At 38.0% G+C, this 18,071-nt stretch overlaps 1 long non-coding RNA gene across 3 annotated transcripts in view; it reads left to right on the plus strand.

Moving 5' to 3' along the window:
• Positions 1-18,071, plus strand: part of LOC116551250 — a 504,137-nt gene that overhangs the window by 298,011 nt on the left and 188,055 nt on the right. For all 3 annotated transcript variants that reach the window (XR_004268798.1, XR_004268797.1, XR_004268799.1), the window contains one exon: positions 8,522-8,687. This is a non-coding gene — a long non-coding RNA (uncharacterized LOC116551250). The remainder of the gene's footprint in view (positions 1-8,521; positions 8,688-18,071) is intronic.

Raw genomic sequence — 18,071 nt, forward strand, 5'->3', positions numbered from 1 at the left:
ACTCCAGAAACCATGGCTTATGTTTTTGCTGCACAGAATGCTGTTTAGAGAAGTCCCTGTGGCTTTGAGGGGCAGTGTCTAGGTTCCTAGGGGGCTGTCTGAATGTCTAAGATGTTTGGATTGCTCTGCTTATCCAGGAAAGATAACCACTCACTCTTGTCTTCCCTAGGGCATTCTGATTTTCCGCACAGAACTAGACTCTGGTTCTATAAATGCTCATTTTGCCTTCTCCTTTGTCTCTTGCCTTTACTTCTTCTGAACCTGACACCAGCTGTACGCCGTCTATTAACCTGTCATATTCATTGATCTCCCTAAGAAAACAAACTGTCCTTCTAATTCCCCTGTCTGATCTTTGCTTGCTGGAGCTTACTGACAAAATTGTCTCCTAGCAAAAGAAGAGTCTATTTGCTTTAACTCGAATAGCCCCAAATGCTGTATATAGTCAATACACGATTTTCTGTACATTTCAAACTTTATAATCTCATTCAAAATGAAAACTGTTTGCAGATAACTCTGATTTGACCTCCAAAGGCTACAGGAAAGTAGAGCTAAAGCAAATGCTCAGATTAGGAAGTTTATGAAGAAAAGTATAGGGCAGGCATAGTGGCCCATGCCTATAATCCCAGCAGTTTGGGAGGGTGAGACAGGCAGATTGCTTGAGCCCTGGAGTTTCAGACCACCCTGGGCAACATAAGGAGACCTCATTTCTAAAAACAATTAAAAAATTAGCTGGGTATGGTGGCACGCACATGTAGTCCTAGCTACTTGAAAGGGTGAGGTGGGAGGATTGCTTAGACTGGGTGGTCGAGGCTGCAATGAGCTATGATTGCACCGCTGCACTCCAGCCTGGGCAGCAGAGGAAGACCTCCTCTAAAAAACAAAAAAAAAAAAGAAAGAAAATAAAAATGTAGAAACTTTCCACTGGCACTTATATTTTCGACATAAAATAGACAGGGTATACTTTGTCATTTATAATACCTAAATTCAAACTGATTACTAATTTCTTCCCTCTTACTTGTTGGAGAATGATGATGTAGGATTAGAAAATTCCCTGTGGAGCTTAGTAAGCTTAAAATAAAGCTCTGGTCATTCAATGTCTTAGTTAAGAATGTTAGGAAATTTTCCATTTTTCAATGAAGTTGTTCTTCAACCTTATGATGTCATTGTAAATTTCTGACTTCTTTGCCAAACCTAGGCCTTAATTTTAGAATAAGTACATCCTCATTAACTTGTCATTTATCTGTTAATCTAGTCATTCTTTCATCTATAAAATCTTTCATTATTTTGGACTAACACTGTGCTAGGAGCTTGTATTAGTCAATATTTAATCAAGATAATATGTTATTCTAGGCATTTCAAGCAGAGAGAATTCAACATAGGAAATTAGTTATACATTCTCAGAAGTTCAAAAGAGAAAAGTGGCTATTCAAAATTAGGAGCTGCTGCTAGCCTTCCACTGAAGGTTGGGGGCCAATGTTCAGGGGAGCTGCCAATGCCTTTGCTAGTACTGGCATCTCATTCCTGCTATAGAATAGGAAGCTAAGGAGCCTCCTCTCCCACGGATGCTTCTGAAACTGCTTCTAATGCTGCTAGGGAGAGAAACCACTGGTAATCTCCCTACAAAGCTTTAGATGGCTATTTTCTATGCCTGGAGGTCAATCTTCCTCCCTCTGCCTGCCACTTGACTTTCCTGCCTCTCATTTGGCTAACTTGTCTATTTGTAAGAAAATCAGTTTGCTTTTTAACATCTAGTGCAAGATTGCTGTGCTGGAAAGTCTCTAATGTGATCGTTCCTTTCTCTATCCCTTGTATTATATCTATTATTGCATGTGTCATGGTATATATCACTTTTTGTGTACCTGTTAGTGTATTGTATTAAGCTGAAAGCTTCTCAAGATCATATCTCTGTTATTATCTTCCCAACAAAAAATTTACTAATTCTCAGCTAATACTTGTCAAATTTATTGGAATTGAATTGAAATATGCAAAGGCACAGAATTATGGTGTATTTCGAAGCATCTAACATGCTGGATCAGGAATTAAAACTTTGTCAATCAGGTGATGGGTAGCCTTTGGCACTTTGGAAGACTTGCAGTGACATCATGTAATTTAGTGAGTCTGAGCTGGAAGAAGTAAGAAAAGGCAGTGTAGAGTGTGATTCCGTATCTGTAGTACACAATAGGAGCTAAGTGTATTGATTTTAGTCTGACTTTTCAGGAACTACTGTTCTTTTCTCATTTGGGACATGGTAGTATTATTTTACGTTACTTTATTGTTGAGGTGATACTTTGTTTTATATTATAAATTATTCTTTTTAGAGCTTTTAAAGGTGTCTGGCTGACAGGCTGGCTGAAGTTTTATAATCAACCATTTCTAATCATGAAATGTTCTAATTATAAAAAGTAATGTAGTCAGACATTCTAAATTGTGTTCGCATTCACTTTGCCAAGTACCGTTCCAAAAAACCTTTTTGCTCCGGCATTTTTCTTTTGTTTTTTTTTTTTTTTCTAATTCTCTTTCTTTCTACAGCACAGAAAACTAAGGAGAGTTGAACTTTGCAAACAATGTATTTTAGACCAATTTTAAAGGTGTGAGTGTAAGCAAATCAGGATAAATCACAATACTCCTCCTCCTAAATCTAAACTCCAATGTTTTTCCTGAGACCCTCTTGGACACCAGAGCTAGATGCCCATTTGGCTGATAGCAAAATAACCATGATATCCCAGTTACCCTTCTGCTCCTCTCAGAAAGCCTATTTATTAAGACAGGGTCTCATTCTGTCATTCAGGCTGGAGTGTAGCAGCTTTGACCTCCTGGGCTCAAGTGATCTTCCCACTTCCACTCCCAGAGTAGCTGGGACTATATTGGCTTAAATTTTTATTTTATTTATTTTAGAGATAGGGTCTCAAACTCTTGGGTTCAAATGATCCTCTAACCTCAAGCCTCCCAAAGTGTTGGGATTACAGGTGTGAGAGCCATTACACCCAGCCAAATATGTCATTGTTGATAAACTTTTTGGATGCTGACTATGATGGTTAATTTTATCTGTCAAGTTGACTGGGTCATAGGGTCACAGGTAGTCTCAAATATCACTCTGGGTGTTTTTGTGAGGGTGTTTTTGGATAAGAATAACATTAAAATTCTTGAACTTGAATAAAGCAGATACCCTTCTTAATACAAGTGAGCCTCATTTAGTCAGTGGAAGGCCTGATAGAGCAAAAGGTTGACTCTCCTTTTACTGAGGGAATTCTGCCTTTTGAGGGCCTTTAATGTGAGACATTGACTTTTCCTATTTCTATAGCAGCTCTCATCTTCTGACTTGAACTAGGACATCAGCTCTGCAGGTTTTGGACTTGCCAGGCTCCATAATCACTTGAGCCAATTCCTTACGATAAATCTTTTTCTAGATTCTAAGTTATTTCTAGAATGTATGTCTAGAATGTGTGTGTGTGTGTGTGTGTGTGTGTGTGTTGTTTTTCTCTGAATAACTAATATACCTACTTTTTTGAAATATGTTCACAAATCCTTTGACTTTCTTCATTACAAAAGGTATAGCCTAGTTCCTCTCTCCCTTGAATGTGGGCTGAATGAACTCAGTGATTTCGTCTAGTGAATAGAATACAGTGGAAGTTACGGTATGTGGCAAGGCCATAAAATAGCACTGTGTCTTCCTTCTGGTATTCTCTATTAGATCACTTTTTTGAGGGGAAGTGAACTTCCATGTCCTGAGGACACTTAAGCAACCCTATAAAGAAGTCCAAATAAGGGGAACTGAAGCCTTCAGCTAACAGCCACATGAGCCATCTTGCAAGTGGACTCTTCAGTGCCTGTTGCGCATCCAGAATTCTGAAGCCCTAGCAGACATCTTGACAGCAACTTCATGAGTAATTCTGAGACAGACCTACCAACTAAGCAGCTCACAGATTTTTGACCCATAGAAATTGTGTGATACAATACATATTACTTCAAGCAACTATGTTTTAAGATAATTTGGGAGCAATATTTAACAGATGCACCTACTATGTTGAAAACATTGCCCTAGGCCCTCTATTTCTGGACTTAGGATTGTGAATGATTACCGAGTGAGGTAGAGAGTCAGTAAGAAAAAGTTTCATTACATTGTTTTATTTGCTTAAAGATATGGGTGAGTGGCTGACATCCAGAAAGCCTGGATCAAAATTGAAATGCCCTTGTTGATCTGGCCAGGAAGTCAAGGCAACCTAACTGAGGGCTCAATGAGGGCAAGGACAGAATAGTGGACCTTGGAAGGAAAAGCAAACCCTTCATCAGTACAATGGAGAATAATTTGCTGTGTTAAAAGGAAGGTCAGACTCTGTGTACACTTGAAACAGGTGTTCAATACATATGCATTGATTGATGTTGGTTGATTTATTTTGAATGCTAGACAGATTGTGAGTCATCAGTGTAACAATGTAGCTTAAATAAATGTGAGCTATGCCTGGAAAATAGCAATACAACAATGAGAACCAAAAAGCACCATTCAGCCTTTCACTGTGCAGCCTTATTTGTCCCATCTGCAACGAAACTCTGATTACTGAGAGGGAGGGCCTTCCCAGTTGGATGATGAATAATTCTTTAGGGGAGAAATAAAGGGGAATCTTCAATGGGAAACACTTTGGCAGTGAGGCCTCACCGGTTTCTTTCAGTGAAGACCTGGATTGATCTCTTACGGGTAGACTAGTGGTGTCATTTACAAAGATGTTGAGAAAGATGTTCTCCACAGAAGGTCTTTGGTAAAAGAGAACAGGGTGGGAGACAGTGATTGCAGGTTGAAAGTGGAAGAAAAATGTGATATAGTAGTTGGCCATAAGTATATACCAAGATGTGACTTAATTTTGTTTCTATTACTTTCTGGATGAAAACCTCACCATCTGTAGGATACAGTGAAACAAATACAACTGCAGATTATTTCCTTGGTCATGTTAGGTTATTTCTTTTCTGTTTTGGAAATCAGAGCCTATGTGAAGTATTGAAGTTCATGTTATCATTAGGGTGCTCTTATGTTTTGGTTTCCCTGGGAAGCAATCTCTGTACATCTTGTCTCAGTGTTATAGTATCATCTTTATTCAGAAGGATCCTGATTTTGACAGTGAGTTATACTGATAGTTAGTGGTGAAGTCTTGGTAATGGAGTAGAGTGATTAAAAATGTGAACTGTAGTACAAAATTTCCAGGGGAAGAATTTGAGCTCTGCCACTTTTTAGTCATGTGACCTTGAACAATTTATTTAATATCTCTCTACTGTGGTTACTGTGATGCAGGACTAATAACATCTATTAAGGTGGTTGGGATAAGAATTAAATGAGTTATTATGCATAAAGCTTTTCAAAGAGTACCTAACATATGAAAGCTCAATACAAGCTTAACCCATACTTTTAAATTTTCTTGTAATGAAGGTGTTATGATGCCCCTTTGCAAGTGAGTACACTGAAGTATCAAAAGGTTTAGAAACTTTTCATAGGCAAAACAGCTAAGGGGTAGTAGGTGCAGTATGTCGTCTTGACTTTGACCTCAAATGTTCCATTTTTCCACAAAGTAGTTTAGCCTCAATGCCTCTTTATGCCCTTTCTTCATTTTCTAGAATGAGCCAGTATGAGGAGACATGTGTTCAATTTCCTCTCATTTAATTCTATATTAATTTCTGGTTAAAATCTCTCACCAGAGCAGATGTTTCTCTGGGGGGCCGGGAGTGGAGGGGAGCAGATGATAGCATGCCATTCTTAACATGAGATGGTGTCTTGCACTCGTCTTGCTTGATACATCTCTTCGTAGGGTTCACAGAGCATAGGACCAGGCCAGCTGTGTACTCATTAAGCTACTAGTTTGCCTTAAATCATGACTTGTTAGCACAACTCCCAGTTAAGTAGAGAGTCTGGAATCATTCTCACAGTGGAACCTAGAAAAATGTCTATGGGGAGCCATGGAAGCAGATCACAGAGCCTCTGCAACATGAGAACAGAAGAAGGATGTTCTCTCTTCACTCTCTTCACACAAACAGCCAACAGACCCTGGCTCACAGACCAGTAGGTTAAATCATTTACCTGTGTTCCTAATGGCTGAAGGCCAAAGAGAATGGGTATGCTTATTAATGCCAACCTGCATGAATTATCCATCAATGCCCAGACCACTCCCCTCCCTGTTAGTCCTTTTCAGTGTAGATACCTCTTCCCCAGCTCTTAGATGAAACTCTGGCCAATGGACAGGGATTTGGTACCAGAAAAATAGTATTTCTCCATATTTTAATAAAAATTAACTCAGTTTTGTAAAAAATACAATTTCAATACTTGCATTCCTTAGTTTATAGGCTTAAAATTTCCAGATGTATCACTGCTACACCATCTTGGGAGACAGCCTTATTGCAATTTTTGCAACTCCACTTCTTCCTGGCTTTGTTTTCTGTCTGTGAAGCTTAATTCCTCAAGTTGAACTTTTTAAAAAGATATAAAACTCTTGCTTAAACTCTGTATCCCATCTGTCAAATGAGAATAACAACATATATTAGGGTTATTGTGAGGATAAGAAATAATTTATATAATGTGCCTGTTCTATAAGGCCTGAGACACCATGTGCCCAAATGCTAGTACTACCACTATGTTCAGGCCCAATGATCGTAATAGTAAATATAATAACCGGCAGACTTGTTCTAATAGCACGGTCGCTTTAATTTGTCAGGCTGCTATATTCTATTACATCAGTATGTGCCTAGGACACATAATGCTTTTTCCACAATGGTAGGTCCCTTCCTTCATGCAAAGACAGCTTACCTTGTTCTTCCCTGAAAAGGTGTGTTTCTCTTATATAGACAAGCATGCAGAGAACATTTTACTTTTTAAAAGAGCACATTTCCATACTTATCAAGGAAGTGAAAGCTTTTCAAGAAAATTCCTGTGAAAAATCTAAGATCATTAAAAGAATAACTGTTGAGGACAAATAAAACATTTAACCTTTTTTCCTATAGAAGCCAGACTGTACTTCTCACAAAAGCCTCTGCAACCTCCAATTTTATTCAAATGCTAAAGAAACTAGCAGTCCCCAAGGCTCCAAGATTTAATTTCCATTGCATAGGATGCCCCTCACATCAGAATTAATCAGTTTTCATTTCCACTGTCCCATTTCCCTTCAGGAATCCTGTGGTGTAAACCTCCAAGGTAAACACAAATATTCATCTAGTCAACCTGTTTTGAAGAGTTAAACATTCAGGGACATAAATCATTGGCAGTGATGGGTGCACGCTGATTTGGGCACAATTCATCCCCTCTGTCTAAATGTACAGAGTCGGCTGCAGCTTCTCCTGTGCTCACAGGAGCCAGGGCTTCAGTCCAGAATATCAGGCCAAATGATTAGACATTTATGGTGTTTGCTGCCTGTACACCACAGATGGAATACATGTTGATTTTGTTTCTTTTTTTAAGAGGAAAACAATAAGATGTATGAAATGGCTTTTAGCCTCTTAATTTGCTGTTGGTTGCTTCCGTAACGTCATCTAGGTATTCAGTTTTGCTGCTTCTACTAACCTTCATTTGTTGATATCCTAGAGTTATAAGAAAATCATTTCTGAGGCTGTAATTTCCTGTTAACAATGTGAACATTTGTGGGCCTATGCTCTTTGTTTCTCTCTTTGTTTGTAGAAGTTTCGGGTATCCTCAAAAGCAAAGTAAATGTCAGCCCCAGCTCCAGGATTGTGCCGTGTTTACAGAATTGGGTACTTGTTTGTGGAAAGATGGGCCTGGTGTTGCATTTCCACAGTGGCTCAGATTCAGTCTTACATTTATGTGTTTATTTCCTATACTTGCTATGGTACACTTCACGGATAAAGGATGGGGCTTCCCAGAGTGACTTTTGTACCAATAAAGGGCTTAACGGTCTGCTTATCCTTTCTCTGTTTCTTGCTATTTCAACCCTTAGCAAATTCTTGCAGTTGTTCCAGTTCAAAAAGTAGACAAAGGATAGGGCAGTGCTCATTTTCAAATCCCTCTTTTAGGAGAGATTGGAGGAAAGCAGAGAGGATAAAATGTGGCTTTAGAACCTTTCCTTCCCCAAGATAATTAGCATTCTCTTCAAATTCATTGGTCTCGGGGGGATTTGTTCTACCTTTAAGTTGGCTCCAGACTGAATGCAGGTATTACAGGCAGAGAAGCTCAAGGGAGTTTGAGATGTGCCTTTAGAGCATAATAAATATCTTGTGTTTACTTAGTCCTAAAAGATTTAGCAAGTTTTTGAAGTCATAAATTACTTCTTTTCAAATTTAGTTGTACAAATAATATATTTCTTACAGGTATTTTTTAAAGTTCATTTTGGATGTACAATTTAGGAGTAATAGTATAGTTGTTTGTTCTTTTATTCTTGAATGTTGGCAAACCCAGGGAAGAAAATACCATATGTGGTTCATTGCTGAAGACTAGTTTAAGGAACAACCTAAGTCAGCTACAGAAGTTAATTCTAACTTTGAGAGTGTCAGATAACAGGACTCCAACATGCACTGATGTTGTTGGTTTTTCTAGGTGTTGCTGTTCAGAAGTCCTAGAGACGGTGATCTGCCCCAGCAAACAGACTTCTGCAGAACAAGCTGCTGTACCTAGGAACCAACCAACTCTTCTCAAGTAGGTGTGTCTAACTAAAATAAAACCACCGAGGAAACTGCCTTGATACTAAACTTCCCTAAACCAGGTAGGTGTGTTTTTTTGTCCTTCTACAGTAATTGTATTAACCTCACCAAAATGTCTCTGAAAACATGGCCTTGAAATTGTTTGTATTCCTGCTTGTCTCCAGCTGAACTATAAGCTCTCTAAGGATTTTAGTCACTGGTTAATACCTGGACCATGACATTCCAGTGTCTGAATGGGTGTGTAAGTATTTGAAATATCAACGTATTGATTAACAGGACTTCTTGTGCTAAAGCAAAATCTGACTCTTAAATACAGCTGACATTTTTCTAAATTGTTAAAATGATCAACAGTAATAGCATTCAGTTATTTAGTGTATGTCTGACACTGTGCTAAGTACTTTTCATACCATCTCTTTAAATCCTTACAACTGGTTAAAATAATGAGGCCTTGGCATCAGAGAAACCTGGCTTTAAATCTGCGGTCTGCCTCTTGTTAGCTCCTTGCAATTAGTAGATCTATGTGAGGTACCAACCTTAATTTGCAAATAGAGCTAATCATAACTTTATGAAAGAATGTTGTGAATAACATTTATCTTCGCCTAGCATGTTGCTTGCGCCCTTTGTTATTTCTGTGTTTAAGATCATTATATTCTTGGAGTAAATGAATAATAGAAAATAATTCATCCATTTGGAACAGAAAAGGAATCTTTTATTTCGTTCCACTAGTATCGTATTCTTATGTTTATCTAAATATCCACCTATTCATTCTAATAATGGTATGATTTAGCAGCTTTTAATCAGTTTGAATCTACTATATATAACCTCAGTTTCATAATACTATTAACTAATTACCCTTGAATAGAATCCCTTCTAATTGTCATTGGTTGTTCATTCTACCGGAGATTCTTTGCCAGTTTTCTGATACCTCCTTGTTTCAGCATGCTGTGAGTTTAGATGGAATGTTGTGGCAAGAGGTCCTGAAATTATGTGTACCTAACTCTGACTGTCCTACAAAGAATAAGAAAAAATGCACTGTGATAGCAGAGACAAAAGGTAGTATAGGTGCATAACCATCAGAAGAAATGACAGAAATAAACAACTGGTGCCTGTCATACAACTAATGCAGCCATCCAGAATCGGTGCATTTGTATGCCTGTGCCAGCCGAGTGTCAGGCTAATGGTCAGTCACCTCTTTGACTTTCCTTGGTCTATTTATAAACAGGAAGAATTTATTAACAACTGTGACAAACCCTACTCAGACACTCTTCCCAATGGGGCTTTCTGAATATATTTTTATGCCACTTAAAGTCTCTTTTGCTAGGAGCCAGGACTTAAGCACAAACCAGGAAAGACAGAACCACTGCACAAAATATATTAACCATAAATATGTTGCAACTGCTTCATTAAAACTAGTCTCACCATTAAAAATGTCTTTTTAGTCTCTTATAATATGTGGATTAAACACTATAAACAACTAAAGAATAAATCAACATCGTGTCTCCAAACATTTGGGTCAACTCTTCCTCATGAGCAAATTTTAGAAATCTATGATCCTTGAGGAAAGTTGGTGCGTCAGATGTCTATAAATGGCTGGAGTATGGTATTCAAAAAGTGTGAAGGGTCTCAGATTCTAACCTGCTTGCAAGTTGACAAGGTAGCCTGCTACAGATTTATAGAAAAGTATAGAAAATATGAGACTCCTGGGTCAGAGACAAAAAAGGCTTTGCTACTCAGGTCAGATTAAGCAGCACAAGTTTCATGTTCCCACTGGTTCCTCATGATATCCAGATCCCACAGGGCAATACAAGCAGATATAGATGAATACTGTGCAGGCAATATGTTTCTGTCTCCGCTGAGATACCCCAAACCAGGGAAACCCCATTCTTTTATAATGAGCCACAAGGAAACCTGCTTAAACTTTATCCCAGTATTCTTGTCAGTAAACACACCTACCTTCTGCTCTGGAGGAAGACAGTTGTCTATCTCCCATGGCTGTTCTCTATGTAACTATCTCAAAAAGATTGCCCAGTACAAAACTTGTCAGTGCATCTGTTTGCAAGATGTGCAGAAATGTGAGAAACGCTTGGAGAATTCTCTCTCAATATATAAGAGCCCAAGGAATCATCTGGCTGTGAACTAATACTGAAAAGAAGATTTGAGTTTTTCCCTATCAAATCAGACCACTTAGCATCCTCTCTTTTTTCTCTCTCTCTTTTAATGTACTTAACGAATTTATTTTTTCTGGAAAGAATCAGTACCAATGGCCCTTCTGATGGAAAGTGAATCTCTGAGATGCCAATTAACATTGCATTGCTGAGAGTTGTCAATTCTTTATTTGTTTCTCCAGCCAAGTTTCTGCATTTGAGCTTTAAAGGTTTTGTTTTCATGGTCTATAGCACAGGGAGAAAATGACAAAACCAACTAAATCCTCTATAAGCACCAGAAAAAGAAAAGCAAAAGCTTATTGCTGGACCAGTTTTATCTTTTTTTGTTTTCCAAGTCCTGCTTATTTATAGCTATTGTAGAAATCTGTAAAAGACAGACAGAGAAGACTAATGGTAGGTACAAAAGCTGGAATGACACTAATGGGTTAAAAAGAGAACTGAATTGTGTCAATGCAAAATGCATTTTGAAAGAACTTCAGAGAATCAAGAAAAGGTCAGAATATGGTATTTCTGAGACCAGAAGTGAGCCATTGATGTATCTTTATTACATTTCTGTTTGTGAAGCATTTCTCCCTACTTCTTAATTATTTGGTTTTCATTTAGAAACTTGGTTTTATTATTTCAGCAAACTTTATATCACACTGCTGTTTCAAATGAGAAATATATTAATCTTAAACGTGAGCTTTGGCACAAGAGCTCATTATATTTGAGCCATGTCAAATGTTAAGCTAAAAGAGAAGAAACAATCTTGATGTGACCAGGTTAATTTAATTAACCAGTTTCTTTCTTGAATTTGATAATCCCTATGAAAGCATATAACATTCTATTAGTATACATAGAAATCTTTTGCAAAAGTTATTTGAAATATTTTAAAAGAAATCCTTGTGATGTCAATGTCTTGGGAGCCATTTTGATATATATTGGCTGAGCATGGTGGCTCACACCTATAATCCCAGCACTTTGGGAGGCTGAGGAGGGCGGATCACCTGAGGTTGGGAGTTCGAGACTAGCCTGGCCAACATGGAGAAACCCCATCTCTACTAAAAAAATACAAAATTAGCTGGGCATGGTGATGATGCCTATAATCCCAGCTACTTGGGAGGCTGAGGCAGGAGAATCGCATGAACCCAGGAGGTGGCGGTTGCAGTGAGTTGCTATTGCACCATTGCACTCCAGTCTGGGCAACAAAAGCAAACCTCATCTCAAAAAAAAAATACATATTGAGAAATGAAGAAAATATAGTTGGTAAAGACCTTAACATAATGTTCTGGAATGAAAAGATCATCTATGGGTAATGCATTGGCAATTCTGAGGTAAATCCCAGATAATTTCTCACCTAGGTATTATTAAATTAAATTTGGCCTAAAGCTCCCTCCTTGTAAGTTCAGCCTAAAGGTTTATCCTTACATAGAGAACTGTAACCTAACTGTATGTGTAAACAGACTGTAACTTACTCTTGTAACAAAAAGCTGAGCCTCAGCCTGTCACAGAGGCCGTATTGAAACCACTGACAGTCGGCCAGTTGTTCAAACCATGTTCAAATAAGGCAAACATGAGCTGTAACCGATCCAGCTGTTTCTGTGCCACACTTTCCGTTTTCAGTCCGTAAATCCTCTCCATCAATGGCAATGCTGGAGTCTCTGAAACTCTTCATTCAGGAATCGTTCTTTGCTCAATGAAACTCTGTTAACTTTGTCTACAGTTTTTCTTTTACTAGTATGAATAAAAGATTTTAATTATTATCCAATTTATCCATCCAAAGTCAGCTGTTACACTGTTTTGTTTGCGTTTTGGGGCGGGGTATCATTCTGTTGCCAGGCTGAAGTGCAGTGGCGTGATTATGACTCATTGCAGCTTTGACCTCCTGGGCTCAGGCAATCCTCCCACCTCAGCCTCTAAAGTATTGGGGACTACAGGTGCATGCCACCATGTCCTACTAATTATTTTATTTTTTCTAGAGACAGGGTTTTTTGCTATGTTACCCAGGCTGGTCTCAAACTCCTGGACTTCAGTGAGTGATCCACCTGCCTTGGCTCCCCGAAGTGCTGTGATTACAGGTGTAAGCCACTGCACCTGGCCTCAAAGTGAGTTCTCTAAGCTTGTTTTCATGTGGCTGTTACATAAATACTATTGTGTTTTCATATACATAGAGGGCACTGACAGTCTCATCTGTTTTTATATCTAATGTTAAAGTTAAATGCATTTTATTTCTGATTTTGTTGTTTCCTCAACTCTTTCTACTTTTCATATTGCTTTAAAGCAAAAGAAAAAGATAAAACTTTTAAATTTCTTATTTTCCAGTTATATGACATGCAGATAACACCTTGACTGTTAAAAATATTTTTACATCCTATCATTTAGGATGCATGTTTTCTTTATGTAAAGGGCTGCTAAATGACAACCAAAGTACTACAGATTGAATAAGCTGCTTAGTAATTTTATATCAGAGTGTTTGTGGTACATCCAAATGATTTTCAAATTGTGTTTTCAGGGACTAGAACAGAGTTGCTTTCAAAATGAAGGTAGTTTTAAAAAGCAGTGTGTGAAACTTGCTGTTCTACTAAAGGAACTAGTTAAGGTCCCTTTGAGGACACTTAAAAAGATTTTAAGGAAAAACAGCAATTAATTATTGAAAATTATACACCTAAAAACTATAGCTTCAAAGGACAAAGAGCTCAGATTAAGGCAGGCAGGTAACAAAGCAATTCCCTTCTGATTAGGAGAAAACATGGGTATAGCAGTTCTAATGGCATGTAAAGGGTAAGTAGGATTTTGACAGGTTTCTGTTCTTGCCATGGTTTGAAAGGAAAAGAGAGATAGATGCACATTCCTGATAACATCAAGTAGACAAAGATTCAGGAAAGGCCATTAAAATTCTTAGATATAAAAATATTTGTGAATCAAATCCTCTCATTGGAGAGCAAAGACTTCAGGGATGTTTATACCCTGTAGAACAGACTATGAATCTTAAGACAATCTCTGAGTAACCTAGGACTCCTACTTAGAAAAGGATTTCAAGATTTCTCAAACATTAAGAATCTGCATCTGAATCACCTGGGGATTTTTTTTTTTTAGATGCAGATTCTGACTTTGTTATTCTGGGGTTAGGCCTGTGATGCTGCAATTCTGACAGGCTCTGATATCACAGGTTATGCCAATGGTGTAAGTGTAATGACCAACTGTGAGTAGAACAAAATTGGACAATGGGTGAAAATCAGTTGACCTTAGATGTGTGGGTCTCCTTCTGAACTCCATATTCTATTAATCTATATGCAGTATTTAGAATTCTTCTGATCATATGAATTCAGTTACTAGCTTTACTAAAAGTCAGGTATGTAAGTCGTCAAACTTCCTTTTTCCTTTTAAAATTGTTTCAAATATTCTGGAACATTTGTACTTACATGTGAATTTAAATTGGCTTGCTTATTGATTTTTATTGCAAAATTTCTTCTGGTTTAATTATAATGGATTTATTTATTTATTTATTGTATGTGGGCTCTGGGGTACATGTGCACGTCCTGCATCCTGCAGGATTGTTGCATAGGTACATACATGCCATGGTGGTTTGCTGTCCCCATTCCCTGCCGCGTTGCCTACATCAGGCATTTCTCCTGGTGTTATCCCTCCTCCTCTTCCCCAACCCCCACCCCTGTTATCCCCCTTCCCTTCTCTCCACCCCACCACCTAGCCCTGTGAGAGTTGTTCCCTTCCCTGCGCCCAAATGTTCATTGTGCATCACCTACCTATGAGTGAAAACATGCAATGTTTGGTTTTCTGTTCTTGTGTCAGTTTGCTGAGAATGATGGTTTCTAGATTCATTTACGTCTCTACAAAGGACAGGAACTCATCATTTTTTATGGCTGCATAGGATTCTATGGTGTATATGTGCCACATTTTTTTTGTCCAGTCTATCATCGATGTGCATTTGGGTTGGTTCCAGGTCTTTGCTAAACAATGCCGTAATGAACATACATGTACATGTGGCTTTATGATAGAACAGTTTACAATCCCTTTCGTATATACCCAGTAATGGGATTGCTGGGTCAAATGGAATTTCTATTTCTAGATCCTTGAGGAATCACCACACTGTCTTCCACAATGGTTGAACTAATTTACACTCCCACCAACAGTGTAAAAGTGTTGCTTTTTCTCCACATCCTTTCCAGCATCTGTTGTCTCCAGATTTTTTAATGATTGCCATTCTAACTGGCGTGAGATGGTATCTCAATGTGGTTTTGATTTGCATTTCTCTAATGACCAGTGATGATGAATACATTTTCATCTGTTTGTTGGCCTCATGGATGTCTTCTTTTGAAAAGTGTCTGTTCATATCCTTCACCCACTTTTTGATGGGGTTGATTTTTTCTTGTAAATTTGTTTAAGTTCTTTGTAGATTCTGGATATTAGCCCTTTGTCTGATGGGTAGATTGTGAAAATTTTTTCCCATTCTGTTGGTTGCCAGTTTACTCTAATGATTGTTTCTTTTGCTGTGCAGAAGCTCTGGAGTTTAATTAGGTCCCATTTGTCTATTTTGGCTTTTGTTGCCAATGCTTTTTTGGTGTTTTAGTCATGAAGTCCTTGTCTGTGCCTATGTCCTGAATAGTTTTGCCTAGGTTTTCTTCTAGGGTTTTTATGGTGTTAGGCCTTATGTTTAAGTCTTTAATCCATCTGGAGTTAATTTTTGTATAAGGAGTAAAGAAGGGGTCCAGTTTCAGCTTCCTGCCTATGGCTAGCCAGTTTTCCCAACACCATTTATTAAACAGGGAATCCTTTCCCCATTCTTGTTTGTCAAGTTTGTCAAAGATTGGATGGTCGTAGACATGTGGTGTTATCTGTGAGGCCTCTGTTCTGTTCCCTTGGTCTATATCTCTGTTTTGGTACCAGTACCATGCTGTTTTGATTACTGTAGCCTTGTAGTATAGTTTGAAGTCAGGTATGTGATGCCTCCAGCTTTGTTCTTTTTGCTTAGGATTGTCTTGGCTATGTGGGCTCTCTTTTGGTTCTATATGAAGTTTAAAGTGTTTTTTTTCCAGTTCTGTGAGAAAGGTCATTGGTAGCTTGATGGGGATAGCATTGAATTTATAAATTAATTTGGGCAGTATGGCCATTTCACAATATTGATTCTTCCTAACCATGAGCATGGAATATTTTTCCATCTGTTTGTGTCCTATTTCCTTGATCAGTGGTTTGTAGTTCTCCTTGAAGACATTTTTTACCTCCTTTGTTAGTTGTATTCCTAGGTATTTTATTGTCTTTGTAGCAATTGTGAATGGGAGTTCACTCACGATTTGGCTTTCTGTTAGTCTGTTATTCGTGTATAGCAATGCTTGTGATTTCTGCACATTGATTTTGTATCTTGAGACTTTGCTGAAGTTGCTTATCAGCTTAAGGAGGTTTTTGCTGAGACAATGGGGTCTTCTAAATATACTATAATGTCCTCTGCAAATAGGGACAATTTGACTTCTTTTCCTAATTGAATGCTTTTTTTTTTTCTTGCCTAATTGCTCTGGCTAGAACTTCCAATACTGTATTGAATAGAAATGGTGAGAGAGGGCATCTTTGTCTAGTGCCAGTTTTTAAAGGGAATACTTCTAATTTTTGCCCATTAAGTATGATATTGGCTGTGGGTTTGTCATAAATAGTTTTTATTGTTTTGAGATATGTTCCATTGATACCCAGTTTATTGAGAATTTTTAGCATAAAGGGCTGTTGAATTTTGTCAAAGGCCTTCTCTGCATCTACGGAGATAATCATGCAGCTTTGTCTTTGGTTCTGTTTATGTGGTGAATTACGTTTATAGTTTTGCGTATGTTGAACCAGCTTTGCATCCCTGGTATGAAGCCTACTTGATCGTGGTGGATAAGCTTTTTGATGTGCTGTTGCAATTGGTTTCCCAGTATTTTATTGAAGATTTTTGCATCAATGTTCATCATGGATATTGGCCTGTAGTTTTCTTTTTTAGTTGTGTCTCTGCCAGATTTTAGTATCTGGCAGGATGATATTGGTCACATAGAAACAGTTTGGCAGGATTCCCTCCTTTTGTATTGTTTGGAATAGTTTCAACAGGAATGGTACCAGCTCCTCTTTGTACGTATGGTAGAATTCAGCTGTGAACTCACCTGGACCTGGACTTTTTTTGGTCGGTAGGCTATTAATTGCCACCTCAACTTCAGACCTTGTTATTGGTCTGTTCAGGGTTTCAGCTTCTTCTTGGCTTAGTCTTGGGAGTGTGCAAGTGTCCAGGAATTTATCCCTTTCTTCCAGATTTATTGGTTTATGTGCATAGACTTGTTTGTAGTAATCTCTGATGATAGTTTGTATTTCAGAGGAATTGGTGGTGAGCTCCCCTTTATCGTTTTTTATTGCATCTATTCAATTCTTCTCTCTTTTCTTTTTTATTAGTCTAGCTAGTGATCTGTTTTATTGATCTTTTCAAAAAACTGGCTCCTGGATTTATTGAATTTTTTAAGGGATTTTTGTGTCTCTATCTCCTTCAGTTCTGCTCTGATCTTAGCTGTTCTTGTCTTCTGCTTGCATTTCAGTTGTTTTGATCTTGCTCCTGTAGCTCTTTCAATTTTGATGATAGGGTGTCAATTTTAGATCTTTCCTTGTTTCTCACATGGGCATTTATTGGTATAAATTTCCCTCTAGACACTGCTTTATATGTGTCCCATAGGATCTGGTGCATTTTGTCTTCATTCTCATTGGTTTCAAAGAACATTTTTATTTCTGCCTGCATTTCATTGTTTATCCATTGGTCATCCAGGAGCAAGTTGTTCAGTTTCCACATGATTGTGTGGTTTTGAGTGCTTTTCTTAATCCTGAGTTTTAATTTGATTGCCCTGTGGTCTGAGAGACTGTTATGATTTCCGTTCTTTTGCATTTGCTGAGGAATGATTTACGTCCAATTATGTGGTCAATTTTTGAGTAAGTGCAATGTGGTGCTGAGAAGAATGTGTATTCTGTGGATTTGGGGTGGATTGTCCTGTAGATGTCTATTAGGTCTGCTTGGTCCAAATCTGTGTTCAAGTCCTGGATATCCTTGTTGACTTTCTGTCTCATTGATCTGTCCAATATTGTCAGTGGAGTGTTAAAGTCTACCACTATTATTGTGCAGGAGTAAGTCTCTTTGTAGGTCTTTTAAGAACTTGCTTTATGTATCCAGGTGCTCCTGCATTGGGTGCATAAATATTTAGGATAGTTAGCTCTTCTTGTTGCATTGATTCTTTTACCATTATATAATGCCCTTCTTTGTCTCTTTTGATCTTTGTTGGTTTAAAG

Source organism: Sapajus apella, unplaced genomic scaffold (genome assembly GCF_009761245.1).
Source record: "Sapajus apella isolate SASKATOON/1434 unplaced genomic scaffold, GSC_monkey_1.0 scaffold9, whole genome shotgun sequence".
NCBI classification, from domain to species: Eukaryota; Metazoa; Chordata; class Mammalia; order Primates; family Cebidae; genus Sapajus; species Sapajus apella.